Genomic DNA, 13,293 nt, shown 5'->3' on the forward strand with positions numbered 1-13,293 from the left:
TATTAAGCTAATAATAGTCTGTTAATATATAGTGCTTCGTGCGGTGAGAATACTACCGTAGTCAGCACCCCATCGTTTCGGGCAGAGAACTGGCTGCTTACCCAGGGTGGTTGACCCCATGTGAAGCTGCACCCGAGGAGCCCCAGAGCCGACGAGCGAGTGGACCTGTATACCGGATTATTCTACCGACGACAGCCCGCCTTCCCAGGCACGGATTATGCTTTGTATACTTTGATTATTCCATGGATAAAGACCCCCGACACTGCCGTGTGTTGGAACCCCCCCCCCATGGAGAGGACGCAAGGTGAGGAGACGCTCTGCAAGACGAGGTCGCTTCACGTCTCTCCCCCGTGGACCGGAGAGAGCCGGCCCACAAAGAGTCCACCTGCTTTCATCTGTGGTCCAAGGATCGCCGGCGCATTGAACGGCACTACAGTGGGTTCACCTGGGATACCCTTGGCCGGACGAGGCAGCCGGATTCTACCCCCCCCCCCCTCCTACTCCTGTCGGCTTACAAGCGACCGGATTAACCCCCCCTTAGTGTATCCAGTCTTATAATCATTAAAGTATCATTGCTGTTATTCCTTAACTATTCCAGGTCGTATATTTACCACCTGCGCCATCAGAGATTGGACATTCTCTATTGATATACCGACGAATACTCTTTGCCATAAAAGTGCATACTATTTCAATTCATAAATGTAATTAAGTGATTAAGTGCTTGCTCTACACACCATTGCTGTGTAGTAATAAACGCATACTTCGACTTCGTACATTTGTGTTGGATCCGTTTCATCTACGTGAGAGTGTTTATGATAATATATTTATGCCGTGTACTGGGTGGCTGAATATTAAGTACAAAGGTAGTGGTAGTAAGTATCATATCTAGTAATACAGTCAGGGAATTGTACCCCTCAGTTACAATTGGTCCTTCGAGCCGGAGGGTAATTAGTGTAATATTAATATAGTGTTATTAATATTGAAATGGCCTATGATGAACACTCCACGAAACGATCCTCCTAACCAACGCCCGCAGCGCGAACGACGGCTCCCTCAGTACTTAGAGGCTTACGCTGTCAGTCAACAACCTAGTCTTCTACTAACAGTAAACGCGGTAAAACTAGAAAGTAAAAGTATGTCTAACCCCAACGCCCAGACTACCCCGACCATAGAGGCCCCTACGGGCTCTAATGTAACTGACCAAGTTCACGGTGGGGACCAGTGGGAACCAGACATGACTTCACACCCCGCCAGTACTTAAGAAGTAGTCCCCGATGAGTCCCGGGAGGAATACAATGCTACCGAGAGAGAACTCGGCACGGAAGAAGACGGGGAGAGCACCGTGGAGATAGAGCTCCAAGGCTCCGCAAGGAGTACCCCGAGGGAAGGCTCCCCTATACAACCGCCTTCTCCCAGCGAGGCAGAGAGGACCCTACAGCAGGCCTTCCTCATCAGCCTGAACGCCGCTGCTGAACGCGACCGACTGCAGATCCAGCAGCGAAGCGAACACGAGCAGATACGTCTAGAAATAAGACGCATTCAGATGGAAGAGAATGTGGCCCGAGAACGAGCCGGTGCTCAACGGGACGCAGCGCGCGACAGACAGCAGTCGCAACTAATAGAACAGCTGATCAGACGGACAACACCCTCTCCCTCCGCCAGAGGCTCCAGGAACTCGTCTAGACACACCTCCAGGGCGGCATCCCCTAGCCGAGTAAACAACCCTGAACTTGACCAACAGACGAGGTCTATACCCCCCACAGACCACCTCCCCCCACCGGTCCAAGCGAGACCTAGCAACCGGGAAGGAGCAGCATATCCTGTGGAGAGGCTAAACCAGAGACTACAAGCACTGGATGACCTAACTGAAGACGAAGAGGAAGAGGAGGAGAACCACGCCCGAAAACAGCACAGTACTCTACCGGACCAGGAGGTCCGGTACAGCCCAGGCTATACTCCCGCGGAGCTGCGCTACAGACCCCCGACTCTATACACGGGTGAGCACGACGCACGACCCGCACCGAGGAACAGCACCTGGACAAGCGGGCCATGGTACACTGCCGGTACCAGCCCATACCAAGGAGCGGGAGGAGACTCGCCTAGGAGGCCTCACCCCCAACGCTCGCCGATGTATCCACAGTCAGCGTCATACATTGGCACGCCTATGGTACCCGACTTCACCCAAGAGAACCGGGCCCAGTATACAGAACTCCGCATGTGTCTGGAGACCATGTTGGTGGATGTATTGGATGAACGCCACAAATACGCCATCCTACTGAAGCACTTAAAGGTGCCCCGCGCACATAATATAGCGCTCGCCTACGCGACTTCCACCACCCCATACACAGCAGCGCTGGTAGCATTGGACCAGAGGTATGGGCGCATATGGGATTACGTGATCCAGGAGATCCGACACATCGACCGCTTACCCCCAGCAATAGACAATCGAGCACTGGACGACCTGTCCATCAGAGTGCAGTCCCTGGTAGGGATGTTGGGAGCGCAAAGAGAGAAGGGGAGGCATGAACTTTACGCCAACTCAAATGTGGAAAGGATTCTGGAGAAGCTGCCGCCCGCTCGTCAGGAGCGCTTTAGGCGGCAGAGGGACCACAGAGACCCGAATGGCCCCGAACCGAACCTCCTCGATCTAGCAGACTTCCTGGCGAGAGAAGTCAGCAGCCTACGGCTAGATACATTCGGACGGAGCACCCCTGGCTCCAGAGAAGGAACCAGACGACTAAATGATGGAAGAAGATCGGTGACTGTGATGCACCAATCGGAGTCAGTACCGAGCAGCAGGAGCCACAGTACCCCCTCCAGAACGGAGAAGTGGAAGATAGTGTGCCCCTACTGTGAGAAAGAACACTGGCTAGCGCAATGTGACTCCTTCCCCAAGCTGAACGCGGAGGAAGCAGGTCAATGGATAAAGTCCAACAAGCGCTGTTTTCGCTGTGCGCGCTCACACATGGCAGCCGAATGCCGCTTAAAGAAAAGGTGCACCAAGTGCGATGGAGCCCATCTGGACATACTTCACGACAGTAACAGACGGCGCCCTTCACCTGCACCATCCAGCCGCAAAGCGAGCGTCATGTACATCGATCCCGCCAGCAGCAGTGGAGCCCGAGTACTCCTAAAAGTAGTGCGTGTGACACTAAGCTACCAGAATAAAGTCCTGGACACTTACGCCGTCCTCGATGACGGGTCAGAGAAGACCCTGCTGCTCGCCTCCGCTGCGGCCCAGCTAGGGCTGCGGGGAAGCGAAACCCAAATGACAATTCGGACAATAAGACGAGATTTGAAGACGATAAAGGGCGAGAATGTCTCATTCTCTATCGCAGCAAGCGGCCAGCCTGAGCGACGGTACCAGATTGCAGACGCTTTCACCAGCCAAGAAATAGGGCTGTCGCGGTACACATACCCCGTCGCCAAGCTGATGGAGAAATATGCACATCTGCGCAAGTTACCGATCCCGCTCATAGACAATGCTATGCCGACCCTGTTGATAGGCTCCGACCATGCAGACCTCATTGTCCCGATAGACCGGGTTCATACCGGACCCCGAGGCTGTCCTGCAGCAGTCGAGACCCGTTTGGGATGGACTCTCCAAGGCCCGCTCGCCAAATCTCTCAACCGAAGTACAGCCACTAGATGTCTCCACTCCCGAGTCACAGAGGGAGAAACCGCACTCCTGCAACACGTAGAGCGGCTATGGACCTTGGAACAAATGCCCTTTAAGAACGGAAAGAAAGACATTCGCTCTAAAGATGACATTTACGCCATTCACCTCCTCGAGACAGGGACCAAGAGAGTCCCGGTCAACGGCGTGTTGAGATACGCCACGCCACTCCTGCGGCGAGAAGGAATGCCTACTTTCCACGCCAAGACAGACGCCACAGAACGGTACCTGCCGAACACGGAGCGGCGCTTAGCCAAGAACCCCGCCCAAGAGAGTGTATACCGCGCTGAGATTGAGAAGCTCATCACAGCGGGACACGTCACAAAGATGGACATTAAAGAGGCTGACCAGACCACTGAATCGTGGTACGTGCCCCACCACAAGGTCCATCACAACGGTAAAGACCGCATAGTATTTAACTGCAGCTACCAGATCGGATCCCAAAATCTAAATAAAGAGTTACTGCCCGGTCCCACACTCGGCCCCTCCCTACTCGGCGTTCTACTCCGCTTCCGCCAGGAAAAGGTGGCCATCAGCGGGGACATTAAAGGAATGTTCCTGCAGGTGAGATTAGTAGAGGCGGACAAGCCCCTGTTACGGTTCCTATGGAGAGAGAAGCCAGGAGATGAGCACCCAGCCATCTACCAATGGGAAGTCCTCCCCTTCGGAACGACGTGCAGCCCCTGCTGTGCTACATTTGCACTACAGAAACATGTAGCAGAGGACCCAGCAGCGGACGAAGAGGTCCGACACAGCGTAAGGAACAGCTTCTACGTAGACAACTGTCTACAAAGCCTTTCAACCCAAGAAGAAGCCGAGGCTCTCCTGATTAAACTCCGCGCCTCATTGATCAAAGGCGGCTTTGATCTCAGGCAGTGGGCCAGCAGCGATCCGCAAGTACTGCGCAGCCTCTCCTCCGAGGACAAGGCAGCCAGCAGCGAGACCTGGATGGCTACAATCCCGGGAGAAGCCCAGGAGATGACCCTGGGATTGGTGTGGCGATTCAAAACAGATTCGCTTCACTACAGACACAAGCCCCTGACTACGGAGCAGGGAAGGCCGCCGGCGGCGCCGACCACCAGACGGAGTGTGTACACAACACTCGCCCGACAATATGACCCGCTAGGATGTATTCTACCGTACACCACCAGGGCAAAAATGATTGTACGAGCATTGTGGGACAAGGACCAGGGCTGGGACGACCCCATTCCCGCACACCTTGCATCCACCTGGAGAGAGTGGGAGATGGAGCTCCACTCACTCCCAGGCGTTAATATGCGCCGAAGCTACTTCCCACCCACGGTGAGGCCAGAGACATGTAAAATGGACTTACACGTCTTCAGTGACGCCTCAGAGGTCGCATACGGATCAGTAGCCTACTTGCGGGCCCAAGACCAGGGGGGAGAGATCTACACAGCATTTGTCCTCGCCCGCTCGAGAATAGCCCCACGCAAGCAACAATCTATCCCACGTCTAGAGCTCTGCGCAGCCCTAGCCGGAGCGCACCTAGCCACGCTCATCCAACGTGAGCTCACCATACCGGTGTCTAGAACAATCCTGTGGTCAGATTCCACAACGGTACTCGCCTGGATCAAATCGGACTCATGCAAGTACAAAGTCTTCGTGGGAGTCAGAGTCACCGAGATTCAAGACTTAACCGAAGAGTTAACCGGAGAAACAGAGTGGCGCTACGTTGATACAAAACAGAACCCAGCTGACGTCATCACCCGGGGGATCCCCCTGGATGACCTCACCCGTCGCAATGTCTACAGTGACGGCCCAGCATTCCTAAAGCTCCCGGAAGGACAGTGGCCCATGCCTATCCCGAGGGAAGCAAGTCCAGAGGAGGTGGAAAATAAGAAGTCTGTGTTCTGTGGATTGAGCACTGTTATCTCCGCAGACCCCAACACACTCCTGATGGGGCGGCTAGATCCTGCATTACCCCAGACAATGTACCGGCCTGAAGAAGCGAACGGCCGACGAATGTGGAGGTACAGCCAAGTATTAGCCGACAAGTTTTGGAACAGTTTCCTACTGCACTACCTACCGTCTCTACAGACCCGCCAGAAGTGGGTAAAGGAGAGAGACAATTTGACAGAAGGAACAGTCGTCATGATTATTGATCAATCACTGCCCAGAGCTATGTGGCCGGCCGGCCGCGTAAGCAAAGTGATCACCGGTGCCGACGGCAAGGTCCGAGCAGCTGAAGTGCTCGTCCAGGGTCGCACTTACACCCGTCCCGTGGCGAGGCTCATAGAACTGCCTCGACTCCCAGACACAATCGATGATGACCATGACCCTACAACCCTATGACTTTGTGAAGTTGACTGACCCCTACAGCAAACCCTTATGTGTAAATAGACAACGCGATTAATCTGTCTCTGTTTAACTGATTAGGTCTGGGACCAATCAGGGGGTGGCTGTTGTGAAGGGCCAGATTAAACCGAATATATATATTTATTTATATATATATATTTAATTGTATTTGTATATTCTCTAATATTCCCTGATATCCCTTGTATATTCCTTGTACAATATGCATTGAATATCCATTCTAGCCTACTGAACATCCCATAATAGTCTCCATTCTACTATTGGTCGAGACCTTGGTGCCAGGCTGCCATACCCCTCAGACCCAGTTCAAACGTACCGCTCCACATGTACGAACAAGTCCTAGTTCCGCGTAGGAATCTGGCTACCGCACCACTAATGGGACTATTTGTTCATAGTGCGTATATATACTGCGCTACTAAAGTAGGACTTTCTTTTCAGTCCAGTTTCTTACCCTCCAATAGAGTCACAGACGTAAAGCCTCCCCGCGACGCCACGTGTGGGAGTAAGGCCAAGTTCGCCTACCATCGGTATTGAGACATCGTGTATATTAATATTTGAATAGTCATATTTGGCACTATATCGTCGAGTTGGACGTAGTCTATTAAGCTAATAATAGTCTGTTAATATATAGTGCTTCGTGCGGTGAGAATACTACCGTAGTCAGCACCCCATCGTTTCGGGCAGAGAACTGGCTGCTTACCCAGGGTGGTTGACCCCATGTGAAGCTGCACCCGAGGAGCCCCAGAGCCGACGAGCGAGTGGACCTGTATACCGGATTATTCTACCGACGACAGCCCGCCTTCCCAGGCACGGATTATGCTTTGTATACTTTGATTATTCCATGGATAAAGACCCCCGACACTGCCGTGTGTTGGAACCCCCCCCCCCTGGAGAGGACGCAAGGTGAGGAGACGCTCTGCAAGACGAGGTCGCTTCACGTCTCTCCCCCGTGGACCGGAGAGAGCCGGCCCACAAAGAGTCCACCTGCTTTCATCTGTGGTCCAAGGATCGCCGGCGCATTGAACGGCACTACAGTGGGTTCACCTGGGATACCCTTGGCCGGACGAGGCAGCCGGATTCTACCCCCCCCCCCCTCCTACTCCTGTCGGCTTACAAGCGACCGGATTAACCCCCCCTTAGTGTATCCAGTCTTATAATCATTAAAGTATCATTGCTGTTATTCCTTAACTATTCCAGGTCGTATATTTACCACCTGCGCCATCAGAGATTGGACATTCTCTATTGATATACCGACGAATACTCTTTGCCATAAAAGTGCATACTATTTCAATTCATAAATGTAATTAAGTGATTAAGTGCTTGCTCTACACACCATTGCTGTGTAGTAATAAACGCATACTTCGACTTCGTACATTTGTGTTGGATCCGTTTCATCTACGTGAGAGTGTTTATGATAATATATTTATGCCGTGTACTGGGTGGCCGAATATTAAGTACAAAGGTAGTGGTAGTAAGTATCATATCTAGTAATACAGTCAGGGAATTGTACCCCTCAGTTACAGTCAGGATAGGCCCCCACACCTCCACAGCACCGGATCCCCACAGGGCTGCATGCTGAGTCCCCTTTTTTACTCTATTTATACACACGACTACACCGCAGTCCACCCCAGCAACACCATCATCAAGTTCGCTGACGACACCACCGTGGTGGGCTGCATCTCAAAAGGCGACGAGACCGCGTACCACGATGAAGTAGAGCAGCTGTCAGCCCTGTGCAAAAATAACAACCTGCAGCTGAATAAGCTAAAGACCCAGGAGATGATCGTGGACTACAGGAGGAAGAAGACCGACATACAGCCCCTGTACATCGACAGGGGATGCGTGGAGAGAGTCTCGGTCATCAAGTTCCTGGGTGTCCACCTGGAGGATGACCTGACCTGGAGAATCAACACCATGGCGATTGTGAAAAAGGCACAGCAGAGACTCTACTTCCTGAGAATACTGAGAAATTACCACCTCAGAGAAGACCTGCTTGTGTCTTTTTACCACTGCTCCGTGGAAAGCATCCTCACCTACTGCATCAACGTGTGGTTCCTCAGCTGCACAGCCGCAGAGAGGAAGGCGCTCCAGAGGGTCGTCAACTCGGCCCAGAAAATTATCGGCTGCCCTCTCTCCTCACTGGAAGGACTATACAACTCCCGCTGCCTTAAAAAAGCAATACAAATACTGAAAGACCCACACCACCCGGGCAACAAACACCTCGTACGGCTGCGCTCGGGCAGGCGTTTCAGCGTCATGCCCACCCGGACTAACAGACTGAAGTTTAGTTTTTATCCTAGGGCCATATGTGCACTAAACTCAACTAAAATGTTAAACAACAGTCTCCCTTGCACCCCCCCTCCCCCCCACGCACACACAACATTAAAGGGATAGTGCAATTACACCCCCCTGTTTATGTTAATGTTATTTATGCCTTACTCCTGTTTTTATATTTAATAGTGTTTTTATATTTTTACTAGCACCTAGGGCTGCATTTTAAATTTCATTGTAACAATGACAATAAAGATCTGATCTATTCTATTCTATTCCATTTCATATATGAGAGACCTTAGAGATGAGGAAAAACATTCTTGTGTTTTGTTCTACCTCCGGTAGGGGTATCTCAAAATGTTGGGGGCATTTATAATTATTATAAATATATATAATAAGTTCAAATGTGTCCAACAACTCTATGTGCATTTCCAGATCATGATTGATGGCAAAATAAATAAATATGACAATGATAGCTCATAATAGTAACAACAGTAATAATAATTATGAAGTTAAAATGTGTCCAACAATATGTGCATTTCCAGATACCTGCACCTGCAAGACAACAACACTGCGGTTGTCTCTGACAAGCTGAGGAAGGTGAGATGGTTCCTGGATTACCTGACCAGCCGGTTCCAGGAGATCTACGAGGTGAACGGCCAGGTCACTGTAGATGAAAGTATGGTAAAAATTCAAGGGGAGACTGGCCTTCCGACAGCATCTCCCTATGAAACCGACCAAGTGGGGGATCAAGGTCTGGGTGATGGCGGAGAGCTCCACCGGCTACTGCTCCAACTTCCAGGTCTACACTGGACGTGAGGGGCCGGCAGAGAAAGGTCTTGCCCACCGTGTTCTATTGGATCTGGCCAAACCCTACTATGGGTCCCACCTGTCCATCTACATGGATAACTTTTATACTGGTGTGGAGTTGCTTGACGAGCTGAGGCTGAAAGGCGTGGATGCCTGTGGAACCATTTGGGCAAATCGGAAGGGACTCCCCCCCCCCAGACCGTCTGGCCTGAAGAAGCACCAGTACCATGTGGCCCAGAAGGACACGCTCAACTTCTGTGCGTGGCAGGACACCAAGGTTGTCAATGTCCTGTCCAACCACCACGACCCCACGGCCAGAGGAACAGTGCAGAGAAGAAAGGGAGGAGACAGCCAGACCGAGGTCTCTGTGCCTGCCTGCCTGCCTGGCTGGCTGACTACCAGAAATACATGAAGGGAGTAGACCTGCTGGACCACATGGTAGGCTACTATTCAAGCACCGGTCAAAGAAGTGGTGGTGCCGGCTCTTCTTTTTCCCCGACGGTCAGCTGCTACAATGCCTACATCGTAGGAAGGAGTGCTGGAGCAGTGAAGGCTGGCTTCAAAGACTTCGTGGAGGACCTGGCCATGGAGCTGGTCACTGATGTGAGAGCAAGGAGTGCTCCTCAACGCATGGCTAGACCAGCTGGAGCCTCAGCGGTGCACGATGTGGAGGTCATCTTCGAGAAGAGAAAGGTCTGCTCTGTGTGTTCACAGAAGCCTGGCCGTCCTGGTGCAACACTGTATGGATGCCGGCAGTGCAATGTGCCCCTGCACCCCATGTGCCTCCCCCAACACCGTGACAGTTGACACACACCAGCGTTTCCGTTAGCCGGTAATTACCGGTATTTGACTGGCAAAATCTGTTGAAGTCCGACAAATTTAATCTCTCCGGTCATAGTGTCCGGTGAAAATAGTTCCCTCTGGGCACAGTTTGATTATTTGAATTGTATTTGGATGGGCTGGAGTTGGTGCGTTGAACGAAACAATCATTGCGTTTGTTGTCGTTGCTTCGCTCAGCAGCCGGTCTGGTAATGACGACGCTGTGTCAGTGAGAGCTTGTTGCTGGATTTGCGGAAGGCATGCAGCTGCAGACCCACAGAACCCACCAGCTTTGCTGGCACAGTGCGGTCCCCAGACCTGGAAAGCTGCTCTGCGGGTCTGCAGCTGGATGCTTCTTGCAAACTAACTGCGGCGCTCGCGCTGATATTGTTGGACCGGCTGCTTGGTGGAGCGACGATGAAACGAATGTAATGAATCGTTCGTCGCATGGGCTATTTAATTTTGGCCTGTTTTGGTACGGTTCGGGTGGTCAAGTTGTGCTTGGAGGGAGTTGTTTTCACCGGACATTATGACCAGCACCAAGTCGTTGGGAGGTGGAGTATATACATCACGCAACCCCACGATAATTTTGCCGTCTCTCTGCCAAATTTCTCAGTTCTTCGCTTGATATAATTAATACAAATGTCCAATATAACGGAATTCGTTAGCTCATAAATGTGATTATAACAGACTGCTGTTTATTAATGTCGGGCCGACTGCCCACAGACACCTATTTGATTTAAAGTCGGCAGCAGCACGGAATCTCTGGACTTATTTTATTTGGAATATAATGACTGTATACGCAAAAGTAGCCTAGCTTTAAGTTAAAATATTATAAATCTACATGCCTTGAGGATGTCATTCTTTATATAGCCTGTTGTTTTTAAGCTCAATAAACTCTGACCGGAATTTCTCTCATTTGACCGGTAGATACAAATCTACCGGACCCTGAGACCGGCAACAATTTTTTCTAACGGAAACCCTGACACACACAAACACACTTAACATGCTATCCTTGATCATTTTAGGATGCATGACTTGTTGTAACATGTAATGTATTTTAAGTATGTGGAAATTCAGTTTTTATTTATTTCCCTTTTTGTATGTATAGTTGGGCTAGTCCAGGGGTCGGCAACCTGCGGCTCTTTAGCCAATCAGCTGCGGCTCCCTGGCCCAACATTTTTTTTTACTTTTTTTTTGGATCTATGTCATACTGTGACACTGAAATGAAAAAATATTTCATCAACTAAAATATTTAGTCAACAAAAATATTTCATCAACTAAAATATACAGTACGTCACACCCCCGCGCCTCTCCCTGCCGTCTGCAAGTGGCTAATTTTGAGTTTTTCGACCCCCCAGTAAGCTAACTATGGATAAATCCTAAAAAAGGAAAGTGAGGAAAATAGAGGGTTTAATTCAGCGTGGACAGATTAATTTGCTTTCACGACTAATGATGCAGGCTTACCTGTATGCCTTATATGTGGTGCGAAATTTGCGAACAACGAAAGATTTACTTTTTTTTCCCACAAATAAGGGAAAGACTCAAATAGAGCTGCATAGTTCAGGGTTTTATTTCAAAGTAGGTCTACAGATGCCAGTGTTTTTTCTCCTTTTCTGTCTTTTATTTCAAAGTAGGTCTACACATGGTAGTCTTTTTTCAAAGTAGACTACTTTTTATTTGATAAATGTTCCACAAATAAGGGAAAGACTCAAATATACCTGAATAGTTCAGGGTTTTATTTCAAAGTAGGTCTACAGATGCCAGTGTTTTGTCTCCTCTTCTGTGTTTTATTAAAAAAATAGGTCTACACAGCCAGTATTTTTTCTCCTCTTCATAAGAGTGTGAGGTTTTCCTTTGTTATAACAGGTAAAAACAGCAATAAAAAGTCAAAAAATTATTTTTGTTGCTTTATAATACCATTAATGCAACAAACTGTGTGCTATAAGTATAAAGTATAATAAATCGCAAATTACTTTGGGTCAGGCGTTTTATGCTAAATGTGGGGTATGCTTGGGGATATATAAAACGTTATACAGTGTTATCTTCATTTTAAGGGTAAATAGGTTGTGCGGCTCCCTGAGCATTTTATTTTGTGGGAGGGGGGAAAAGTGGCTCTTTTGATAATAAAGGTTGCTGACCCTGGGTTAGTCAGTTATCCCACACATGACATGTCTACAGATCTCCACCAGAGATCTCTCCACAGATCTCCACACTCTTTCAGTGTTCTCACATGTCACTTTACCTGTTGTACATATAAAATGTTTACAGACGAGTTATTTTATATTTTTCTTTATATATTTTAACATTTATTCTAGTTTTATTGACTTTTTTTTTTATCCACTTTTTCTCCCATTTTCTATATTTTCTCCCATCCCAATTTCGTATCATCCAATTCAACCCTCCCCTGTCACGAACGCTGTTTCTTGCCTCCCACAAGCCGGCTGCAATGTGGACTAAGTCATACATAGCACAAGTCCCCTCCGGTACTTGAGGTAACAGCAGTCGCATCTTTTCACCTGCGCAGCTCGATCTCTCAGTGGCGAGGAGTAACGCGTGGGAGGCTCACGCTGCCCCCGACACTTCCTGATTCTACTGCGCAGGCGCACCAACCGACCTGTAGGAGTCGCTGTCCACAACGCCCGATCCCCACCCATCAGTTTCCCACCATCTAATACTGCCAATTGTATTAGTACGGACGACCAGCCAAACTGAAAACAATGTGGAGAGCTGGATTCGAACACGCGAACCCAGCGTCTCCACATTGGTGGCGAGTGACTTGCCCACTACACCACCTAGCCGCCCTAGTTTTATTGACATTTTATGGATATTTTTGTTGTTTATGGATTGTTTTAGTAATTCAATTGTAAAGCATGTACTATCAATAATTTAAAAATTAAAAGTTCGAATGTTGATTTAGAATTAGAATGTCAACATTATGATCGAAGCATTCGGTACAGCCCTGAAATGACCAATACGCCACTCGTAGGCTAAAGTTTAACAATACATCCGTATTGTCAATTGTCATTCACGTATCAAAAAAGGACAAGAAAAAGAAAACACTATTCTCTATTATCCTTTACGACCAATTCATTGACAATGAACGTCAAATAGATGGCGCCGGACTGTCGCGCCTCTCTGTGGGCTCCGTCGAAAATTGTGCTTGATTTTGTTCATTTTTTAGTCATCAAAAGTTCAACTTTAACCTACAGCTACGATAGAGCTAACGGAGGTAGCTTCTGGTATTGGGAGAAATGTAATGTTATTGTGAAGAGAATTACTTCGCTGCAGATGCTAGGAGTTAGTTGACCATGGAGATGGTAAAGTACTACAAATGTAAAACATTTGGCATTTGTTTTGGGATTGGACAACTTCAAGGCTCC

The 13,293-nt window shown here is 49.2% G+C and overlaps 1 long non-coding RNA gene across 1 annotated transcript in view; it reads right to left on the minus strand.

The window, feature by feature from the left end:
• LOC311238173 overlaps positions 1–13,293 on the minus strand; it is a 42,217-nt gene that overhangs the window by 14,537 nt on the left and 14,387 nt on the right. The gene's annotated exons all lie outside the window — the stretch shown is intronic.

This window comes from Notolepis coatsorum (assembly GCF_963971535.1).
Source record: "Notolepis coatsorum genome assembly, chromosome: 12".
In the NCBI taxonomy this organism is placed as follows: Eukaryota; Metazoa; Chordata; class Actinopteri; order Aulopiformes; family Paralepididae; genus Notolepis; species Notolepis coatsorum.